The sequence below is a fragment of the Palaemon carinicauda genome, unplaced genomic scaffold (genome assembly GCF_036898095.1).
Source record: "Palaemon carinicauda isolate YSFRI2023 unplaced genomic scaffold, ASM3689809v2 scaffold756, whole genome shotgun sequence".
NCBI lineage: Eukaryota > Metazoa > Arthropoda > Malacostraca > Decapoda > Palaemonidae > Palaemon > Palaemon carinicauda.
The window spans coordinates 66,522-77,940 of record NW_027172045.1 but is presented as its reverse complement, the minus strand read 5'-3'; the positions used below and the strand labels follow the sequence as shown (position 1 = coordinate 77,940).

Below are 11,419 nucleotides of genomic sequence, written 5' to 3'. Positions count from 1 at the left end.
TGTCCTAATTAAAGTCTTTTCCTCAACCTCTATAAGTAACTAAATTGCTTCTATTGGTCCTTATGATTTCACTGTATTGTTTGAGGTAAATAGCATTGAAACCCCTTATTATAAGCTTTAGCTGGATCTATTTTTACCAGCAATAGTTCAGGTGTGAAACTTCAACGTACAATGCTTTCTTTTCATCTTTCAAACTTATTAAAATGTTTCTATGCTAGTTAACATTGAACATCATTAAGAATACACTCATGGCTTTTGTTCCGTTCTACATTAGCTATTCCAATCAAAATAGTTCACTATAGTCCATTTCTTTTAACGAGGCAGATTTGCACCGACTCGCAGCGGTGCCCTTTTAGCTCTGAAAAGTTTCCTGGTCGCTGATTGGTTAGAATTATCTTGTCCAACCAATCAGCGATCGGGAAACTTTTCCGAGCTAAAGGGGCACCGCTGCGAGTCGGTGCAAATATGCCTCGCTAAAAGAAATGGACTATAGTATTACACTGCTGAATAAAAGCCGATTATCATGATGGGGACATCGCGTCGACAAAACGCCACACCAAAGAACTCCAACAGGATTCATGAGAGAGTGAGTATTGCCATAACTTGAAACTTGTTCTCTTGCGTAAGGCATAGTTCATTATTCACTAATCAACTGACGGCAAAAGGAAATGTCTTAATATATCTATCTTCATCGACATCATTAAACGCACCACATCCTTGTAGCTATTACGGCGGCTCAACTTTTAAGTCATCGGTAACTTGCGGTTCTTCGTTATACCTTTGAAATCAGCTAATCATCGTTGCCTGGAAAAAAAGGTCTTGCTTTAATAACTTGAATATCTTGTAAATTTTATACTTGGGAGGCTACAAATATTATTCTATATCCTATCTCCTAAGGACTCTTAAGGATTCCTAAAAAGGATTTACAAATGTCCTTTTGCTCCCCTTCTATGGACCAGTTATAAGTAATAATGGGACTTAAAGAAAAATGGTATCCATAGAAATTAAAATGAATTTGTTTCCACAACATTTTCCCTAAACTTTATTCCAAGTCTTGTGGAAAAAGTTAACACTATGATTCCTTCAAGAATTTATTATTAAATTGAATATTACTTGTCCAAAAAAATTAAACTAAACTTCCTAATACAGTAAAAAATTTCATATTGCTTTTTCTTTTAACAAAATCAAATCCTAAATCATAATAATTTACAATATATGTACCTGGTAACAACAGGTTCCACATTATCCCAATTTGAAAAAGGAAATTTAATTTGTTTTACCTTTCAAATTCTACTCCCACTGAAAAGTCTTCAAACCAGTTTACTTCAAGTTCTTAGATGACATAGAAAAAATAAATTTGACAGTATATACACCTATATAACCATATCTTCCTTTATTATTAGACTAAAATTCTATTGTGCATCTTTACACAAGTGGCATGAATTTCTATTAATACATATAGAATCATTTAGTCTATACAAATAAATTAGTTTAAACATTGTCTTCAATGCCATCTCAAACATATCTTTAAAATACTTTAGTTTAGAGCAAGTTTATCATCATCATCATCTACGCATATTAATGCTGTAGTGGTCTGCAGACTGTGGCCAGACGTAGCACGCAGACTGCTAGTGTCCGAGTGCCGACCACAATCGGTTTCACTACAGTGGAATACTCGGAAATCTGGGTAAAAAGTAAACAATCAAGGAGAAACTGGGCACTGGGCACCACCCCTTGATTTTATACTAGGCAAGGGGACCCAGCTAGAAGCTCACTCACCTATTGTTTCTTGGGTTCCCAGTCTCTCCGCAGGGCTTTCCACAGAGTCCTAAATAAGAGGAGCAGTATGCTTTCTAGGTAAGATTTATTTGTATATAAAGGTAATTGAACATTAGGAGAGGAAATAAGCTTAAATATTACAAAGGGGAAGAGAGGAAACTTCAGGCTGGAATGGGGGACCGCTCACAAGAGGAGCATACTGAAAGAGGATCTACAAGAAAATACATTTAATACAGAATTGAAGGAGAAAAAAGTAAAATATGAAAATGGAGGTATACAAAACCAGGAGAGGCATAGATATCTCCAAACAGAACCTCTTAAGAATTAATCTAATCAAACATTCAATCCACATATAAGTACAACCAGAGCCCAACGCAACTGTATATACATTGGGGCAAAACACCAATGCAATTTGAATAACCTTGCGTTACAATCAAAGGTACTGTAAGACCTTGCACATCTGACCTGTGTCTACATTCTTACCTTTATATTAAAAAGACCAAAAAAGGGATTTTGACGTAGGCATAATCTATTTTTGGGCTCGAGACATGTCCTGATGGAAGTTCCCTTCGCCCGCTTTCTACTGTATAATATTTCTGCGAGTGATATTACAAGAGAATTACCGTCGGGTATCACGGGGTTCCAGCCCCCGGAACAACTATCCGAAGATCTCGTGTATAAGAAACTTTTTATCCTCAATGCTACATGCAAAAGGGACGGCTAAAGATCGCATACAGCATCAAGACAGAGTTCAGGCTTAATGAAGAACCACACCCCATTGCGGTTCAAGATCCACAAAGAGTGAACAGTCAGGACAAAAATCTGTGACTACCTACTCATGCGTAAGGTTTACTTCTATTAAAGAGTCCACTGCATTAATACCCTAAGAATTCCCCACAGTCAATAATTGCTTGTCCTTACCTAGCAATTTCAAAAGCGGGGGGAAGTCCAAATCGCTCTCGCAACTTATCTTCAATAGGCTTCAATACAGGAAGCAATCTTCATAAAATAAATTTCTGGAACATGATCACCGCTGCGTTGTCACTGAAAAATGAGAAAAAGGGGTCATGAGACAAAAAATGATTGAGCTTACAATAAATTAACAAAAAATTTCAAATGCTTTATAATCAAGTAGTTTACCTAAATACAAAAATAATTAAGATTTTTTCACACAAACCCAAATTAAGTACTGTAGTTTGCCTAGATACAAAAAGAATTAAGATTTTTTTCACACAGACCCATTATTATTAGAACGCAAAGGGCCCTTGTTAGATTTCACCAATCTTCTGTCTTGAGCTTTTAAATCAATACTTCTACATTCATCACCACCTACTTTATGGCCACAGTACTCAGCCATGTATGCCTGGGTCTAACTACTCTCTTAGTGCCTCGTGGAGCCCAGTTGAAAGTTTGGTGAACTAATCTCCGGGGGAATGTGAAAAGCATGCCCAAACCATCTCTATCTACGCCTCGCCGTGATCTCATCCACATATGGCACTCAAGGAATCTCTCAAATAGTTTCATTTCTAATAATGTCATGTCATTCAACCACAATTTTTTTTTTCAAATCTATAAAATCTGTTTGATATTATTTCATTGTTATACCACAATTCATGTCCATACAGTTTATTATAAATTTTCTATTCTAGAATACCATCAAAGTATGGTTCAATACCACAAAAAACTATAGTCCTTGCACACAATACATTAATGACACCAATTAAAGGTAGCATGAAGCTACGTCTGACAATACTGCTCATGGTCTTATATTTACACTCTTAATATGACATTCCCTATACAAGCATAACTACAAATCAGTTCTTTCCTGATCCCAAATGCCTGTATCACTTCTTAACCCTTTTACCCCCAGGCTATTTGGCAATTTCCAACCCTTAACCCTTGGGAGTTATTTTTTTTCAAGCACATTTTGCAGAATATTTATTTTAAATAGCTCTAACAGCCTTAATTTTCGTCATAGAGAGGTCAGGTTGGTCTCATTCTCTTTGAAAATGCCTGAAGTTTCTCAAAAAAATTATCAAAAATATGCAAAAAAAAAATTTAAATAGAAGTTTTTTGCAAGGACGTACCGGTACGTCCATGGGGGTAAAGGGATGAGTTTTGTGAAACGTACCAGTATGTCCTTTGGGGGTAAAAGGGTTAAGATATCATGAGCAAGGTATGTATTTCATCACATAACTCCCAGTTGACTGCTAATCTATTATCAGTAGAGCTTGTGATATCTTCAGCTCTTATCAATATCATGGTATCACTTTATCAATAATTATGAAAACTTAATTCCTATAATTCATCAGTCGACCTAATATGAAAGGCACACCAACCAAAACCACTTGCGAGATACTCGTTACTACGTACTGACAAACTTCCACAGACAAAGACAAAAATTCTACATATCTCAAGCTGTCTTTTATGTCCCCCCAAAAATGAATTTAACATACAAGTTTTCTATTTGGCATTTGCAAAAATTATTCTTTATTAACAAATTCCATAAAAATGATTGAAATCACACTTTAGGCATATACAAAAGTTCATTCTGTCATAAGTTCTTATTTTTTCCACAACGTATTTCATCATTTAAATGGAATAGTTTCTACCCGCTGTGCGTCTAGGCTCCAATTTTCTTCAGTGCAATGCTTCCAGAATCAATATTTAGGATGCATATTTGTCAGTCAAACTTATCAGCTTAATATTATAAACCAATTCATATATACTCAAATTTAATGATTTTCAAAGTAAGAAATTGTTTCACTCCTAATAAACAGCGTTAGATTGGAATAAATAGCCTCCTTAGAGTCAGTTTCTATAGGCCCAAAGAGGGCGGGGGTGCTCATGGAAAGAACCGTCACTCCTCTATCTCCGCAGAGAAATAGCCACTTAGAAGGCAACGGTACGAGTAAACTTGATAGTTTAAGCAATCGACGCATCGATTAACGAGCAAGAGTCTACAGCAACCCGAGGGCTGTAACAACAAGTTGATAACCTCAATAGAAAAGACCCGGGATTGGGAACTAATCTATAGAACCTCAAATTGAGAACTAACCTATAGAGTTATCACCAATCTATCCAATCCACACCTGAGAGGGGAATGGGCAAATCGATAGAAAACCAATAATCATATTAGTGGTTATTTCCATGGCAGGGCCTAGAAGAGCTTTCATAAAAGGGATTCCAAGGCCCAGCATACATAATGAAGCCTCAAAAGTTGAAGGAGTAAGGCCTTTATGTTGATCTGTAGTTGAATTCACATACAGTCAGTAGAGAACCCACCTTAGGTTAGGCAAGGCGGTTTCAGACATAGAGGACAGAAAGGCATGTGCCCTAGAGGTACCGGCAGTGCCGGGAGGGTAACGGCACTGCCGTCAGCGTCCTATGTGCCCTAAGGCGCTGGTACAGACATCCACTCCCAAAGACTAGTACTAGCCCCGCCGCCACTAACGGCAATGCCGTCAGGGGCAATGGTGCCTAGGGGCGGCGGAGATAACCGGCAAGGGTTTCCGCAGAGAACACCTTGCCATAGGTGAAAGCAGTGTCGCTAGTGCGGCACTTCCGTAAGTAGCGACGTATCGCCGGTACAGGTACTATAGGATAGTGTGCCGATAGGTGGTGGCAAAGCCGTTAAGTGTCAGCACTGCCGTCAGTCTGACAGTTTACTCCCTCAGGGAGAAGCATGCTGGTGGCTGTGGAAGGTCAGATCCCAGAGGGAACCAGACCCCACGATCAACAAATGCAAATACACAGCAGCATAATGATAAAATTCATGCAATGTCAGTCCTAGAAAGGCTAGGATATAAAAGAGGGGTGACGGCATAGTGTAGCTATACCCATGCGCCATATGACCATTCCCTAAACAATCCAATCCCCAGAACAGAGGTGACGGTAAGGATGTCAGGCTAAGAAAGAAATCTGGGTTCAATACGAGGGCTATCCCAACAAGGGAGAGTCTCTGGACAGAGACACTCTAGGCCGCCGCACCCTGAATCCTAGGAAAGGTTAGAAAGACTCTAAAACAAATGCCACGCCGTCAGAGACGGCAAAGCCAGTATAAAATAAATATAGGATGCCGCAGGTCGATTGAGAAATCTCAGGGGCTAGGAGGTAACGGCAGTGCAGGGAAGTCGGCGCACCAACAAGTTGAGATCACCCTTTGCAAAGGGGGGGCTCCAATGGATTGCCATCAGGACGACATGGCTATCTCACCCAAACATAGATTTTTTCTACTTTCTACATCAAAATCCCTTTTTATGGTCTATTCTCTTTAAAATGCTGTACAGTCTTACCTCTTGACACGAAAGAATCTGCTTACGAAATTTTCACTGCGAAACGAGATGAAGAATTTTACGACTCGCATTATGAAAAATGTTTCAGGCAATGAAAGGAGGTACAGTATTTGACCCCGACCGTGTCTGAGGCCGATTTTAAAATTCACGCACTGTGAGCCCGTAAACTCTCCGCCATCCTCCAGCACTCCCATTGGTTATCTCCCTACTCAAATGTTAGTTACCCCCATAAGATCCTGCTCTCCTATTGGTCAGCATCTACTGTCTTGTATCACATGCATCTACGCATTGGCGTTCCTATTTCTTTTCATTTCGGCAGCGGTATCGTACGCATTGACAGTGTTTGTGATTCCCCTTTCGTAATTATTGTACTATATTGAGTGTGACAGATTGGAAAAGATTAGAAAGTTTTAAACTATGGTGTTACAGAAGAGTCCTTAGGATAAGCTGGATTGAGAAAAAGACTAACGTAGAAGTTCTACAAAAGATCAATATTGAAAAAAGATTACTTGACATTTTGGATGAAAGAAAACTAACTTTTATTGGACACCAGGTTAGGAAACACAATACTCTGAAAAGAACGCTACTAATTGGATCAGTCTATGGTACAAGAACAAGAGGAAGGCCTAAAACTAGATTGAGTGACAATATCAAGATGTGCGGGCTAACGATGGTGGAGTTGGAAAGGAAGGCTCAAGACCGGAATGAATGGAGAAGTTTTGTGCAGAGGGCTACGGCCGTTCGACATCGAACACCCCGTACTTGATGATGATTGAGTGTGATATTACGTTAGTTTATTAGCCATGGGTCCCAAGAAAGTTGATGATATCCAAGGAAAGAGGAGGATGATGCTTTCGATGGAGACGAAGATGGAAATAATCAAGAAATACTAGACTAGCATGCAATCAATTGCGATCGCAAAGGAACATGGCCGAAATCCGTATACGACAGGAACGATCCAGAGTCATTTCAGGAAAGTTTTAAGCAAGAAGAAACAAGATTTGGATGATTCTTTTTAAAAGAGGCTTTCGGTACTAACAAGCCTAAAGGAAGATATAAAACGAAAGAAAAGTGGTTGTGATGAAAATACGAATTTAAATTTAGAAAATACAAAAAGAAAAAAAAATTAGAAAAAGGCAAAAAACAAGAAACTTAATTTCAAGTTTATCGTAAAGTTACGTGTTAATATTTCCTGCCATTCATTAATTTGTTTCCTAAAATTAAGTGTTAATGTTTTCTGTCATTATTCTCTTTTGTAAAGAGGAAGGCCAAGGTTTGGGTGGATGGATGGAGTGAAGGAAGCTCTGGGTGATGGGAGGATAGATGTGAGAGAGGCAAGAGAGCGTGCTAGAAATGGGAATGAATGGCGAGCGATTGTGACGCAGTTCCGGTAGGCCCTGCTGCTTCCTCCGATGCCTTAGATGACCGCGGAGGTAGCAGCAGTAGGGGATTCAGCATTATGAAGCTTCATCTGTGGTGGATGACGGGGGAGGTTGGGCTGTGGCACCCTAGCAGTACCAGCTGAACTCGGTTAAGTCCCTTATTAGGCTGGGAGGAACGTAGAGAGTAGAGGTCCCCTTTTTTGTTTTTGTTTCTTTTGTTGATGTCGGCTACCCCCCAAAATTGGGGAAAGTGCCTTTGGTATATGTATGTATGTACAGTTAAATGTTTACGTTTTCTGCCACTTGTTAAGGTTTTCCGCTGTTTTTCATCCTCCTCTACCGCCACGCCACTTCGCTCTTGGACACCCCCTCACTCCAAAGGCAAGGTTCCACAGTTTTGTTACTGTATTTTCACTATTTGCTCTAATTATACATTTCTTTTACAGGTAACCAATGGTCAAGTTATTAGTGAATGGTCCTAATAATTGTAGTCATTCGTTGAGTACTGTACATTGAAGTGTATTTTTTTTGTGGAGAAGGAAAACTCCAAAATCAAAATCAAACCAAACCAAACCAAACCCCAACGGCGGAGCTTCCCAGCGCCGGCGGAAGAGGGCAATGCCTATCGGGCAGACAACAAGGCGGGCCTTGACATAACAAGAACCCGGCAGCCCGATGCAACCAACATCGGAGAAGCCGCCTGTCTCATATGTCTTGAGCCGCAGTGAAAACGATGTGGGCCAAGTGTGTGTGCGTGGCCGTTGCAAAGCCACGACCACCCAAAACAATATACCCAGCTACTGACATTCTGTCGTTTCCTCCACCCTTCTTCTGATAGGAGGCTGATGGCTAACGACAGAACCCAATACTCGGACACGAGTGGGCGCCGACGACGATTCTTTTTATAATTGAATGTGGCGTTTTGTTGGTCTGGAACAAATTATGCTATTTACAAGGTGAAAGTTTGTCAAGATACTTTACCACATACAGAACTGATTTGGCTCCTTTAACTTTCTTATACCTAACTTTTCATTGACTAATTCTCTTCCTTATTTCCCTAACCTAACATACCCTGTTGAAGCCCTTGGGCTTATATCATCCTATTTTCCTAACTAGGGTTTGAGCTTAGCTAGTCACAGGAATAACAAACTGTTCCAATTTTGCATGCTAGAAATTAAAATTTCTTTCAAAATATTTAATACATAATCTATTACAACTTAACTTTGATATTAGAGAATTAAATTGTTTTCTTCCTGTTTATTCAGAACTGTTCTTGAAGGCTTTATCTATTAAAACTTGCTTGAAATCCCATTGGATAGTTTTCATTCTTATCAAACTTGAGATATCTAAAAGCGAAAGGTTGTCACTGGCAACACTAACTCATGATTATGATTTAATAAAGGGATTTTGACGAAGGAAAAATCTATTTCTGGGCTCGACCTGTCTCGCTCCGTGAAATGCTCCTTAAAGCACCATTTCTAAGGTATAAATACTGCTAAATATACCGGAGAAAAAAGTTGCGTGGAATGCCAGGAATATAACCAACTCGCTCACTCTAATAGTGTGTCAGTATAGTAACTGGGGCGTGTTAGAACCACTACCAGAGGTCCCTTACCAATTAGTCCTCTCCTTCCTTAATGTCCCCGATACTACGAGGGTCAAACTTACAATTACTATACAGTGAGCCCTCGTTTATCGCGGTAGATAGGTTCCAGACCCGACTGCGATAGGTGAAAATCCGCGAAGTAGTGACACCATATTTACGTATTTATTTAACATGTATATTCAGACTTTTAAAACCTTCCCTTCTACGTAGTACTGTTAACAAACTACCTTTTAATGTACAGAACACTTAATGCATGTACTACAGTACCCTAAACTAAAACAGGCACAAATATTAAAGGCGATTTTATATCATGCGTTTCCTAAACACGCCAAAAAGCACAATAAAAAATGGCAACCAATGTTTTGTTTACGTTTATCTCTGATCATAATGAAGAAACAAACGCATTTACTGTACACATCTGTGTATAGGTTAGTTTTTTCATCGATTATATTGATTATACAGTACAGTATTTCCCATATAAACTATAAAAACTTTAACAAAACAAGAGGAAGAGAAATAAGATAGAATAGTGTGTCTGAGTGTACCCTCAAGTAAGAGAACTCTAACCCAAGACAGTGGAAGGCCATGGTACAGAGGGTATGGGACTATCTAAGACTAGAGAATATTGGTTTGATTTTGGAGTGTCCTTCTCCCAGAAGAGCTGCTTCCCATGTCTGGCTTCCTTTCTTGATCTTCACCTCCCTTGCCGGACAGCACCATAGGTCCCTCTGCCAGCTGGTTTCAACCTCTGCAGGTAATTATCACTTCCCTGGTGTAGCCTAGTATGTCATAAGTTTATATACTGTCCACGTCACCATTGCTTCCCGTGAGGTTAGCAATGGGAAACATTTATGTAAATTCTTATATAAACTCGGATTGTGTTCATATAAGACGTACATGATTCTCATTACAATGATCTGCACAGGCCGCTATTATACCCAATTTGTATATTTAGCTAGTTGTCAAAGTTTTTCCATAGACCACTGTCATAACCAGTACTTGGTAAAAACCAGGTCGATGTCCATGCCTGATTTTAAGGATTCCACCCACCTAAGAGTGAGTCATCCAAATAAATATCGGAAGGTTTGTTAGTACAGTATAAGCCTTTAAAATGTTGAAGCTATACACAACTTAAGGAAAATTCTACAACTCAATGAGAGTAAAAGCTTAGCAGGTATAATTAGAAGGTACAGTATCATAAAATGAATGACCATGTGTCGTAGTCCGGGACTGGGACTGGCATGGTCATCTAGTACCCCATACATTCTGGAGCTTTCCTGTATTTCACTTCTCTTTTAAAGGGACGGCACTCCTTAGTCTAGCAAATAAAGTAGTACAAACAAATAGCTTTTTAAAATGTAATCAAGTACTGTATATTGAGAGCTTTGGAGCACTAATGGTTTTTCTCAACTATTTTTCTTTTTAATGACGACAGATTCCTTAAAAATTGAACTGCAAGAAAATGCGCACTACCAAAGTAGCGCGTGCTGGAAACTGGCTGTGACCTAGCGCTCGCCCGCCCACCTCCCAAACGCTTAGTGATTGGGTGTGTAACAATGCACAAGACTACCTTACGAGAATAGGATCTATGCACCGAAGCAGTGAGGGTAGAAGCACTCTTACTTGCCATGTCTCTAGCTGGAGGTTAGTGAAAATAGCCTTGTTAACTCCTACAGGATGGAGGGGGAGTGTTTGGATGGTGGTGATCAAGGCTGAGCTTAAGTAGATACTTGCTGGTGCATACTTTGAATAGGTTCTCCCTCGTGATAGGGAGAAGCCTGAGGCACATGCCAAAAAGGATCTGGCTTAAAATCATGACGGTAGGTGCAGGGACCTTAAACAACCTCCGTACTTCATCATCGTCTTGCTCTGAAAAAGAATTCCGCACTCATTTCCCAAAGCCAGGTTGGGACAACCACTCAGGCGAGGAGTGATTACCAAGAATAAGGATGGCGCTCGCCACCAGATGGTGATTCTCGGTGCTTTGTATGTTGCGAGGCCTCAGCACGCTGAAAAAGCTCAGTTAGGAGGCGCACATCATAATTGGCGAGCTTATAAACTTGGCAAGTCATTTTCAGGGTTTTCCTCAGGAGGACCAACCCACTGGTAGCCCGAAATATTTGAAGACTAGCAGTCCTACACGGACTACTAGTCTTCAAATATTTTGATTGTCAGACGAAGCAAGACGAATGAAGGGTGAAAGAGCAAAAGTAGAGGTTCCTAAGCTAGAGCACAAGAAGCTCTTTTGGTGCATTACCCCTGTAATCTGAAGTGGGAAAACTATAGTCAACCCCTGGGGAGGCAGCTCTGCACTCCCACTGAGCCCTTTACTGCAGAAATTCAAAAAGCTGTTCCTT

At 39.9% G+C, this 11,419-nt stretch overlaps 1 protein-coding gene across 1 annotated transcript in view; it reads right to left on the bottom strand.

The window, feature by feature from the left end:
* Positions 1-397: 397 nt before the first annotated feature.
* The window catches only part of LOC137637455 (ketosamine-3-kinase-like), a 34,738-nt gene continuing 23,716 nt past the window's right edge, over positions 398-11,419 (bottom strand). Inside the window, exons 6-7 of the mRNA XM_068369646.1 lie at positions 2,701-2,823; positions 398-804 (exon numbers count right to left, since the gene is read on the bottom strand). The gene's annotated coding sequence lies outside the window, so the exon portion shown is untranslated. The remainder of the gene's footprint in view (positions 805-2,700; positions 2,824-11,419) is intronic.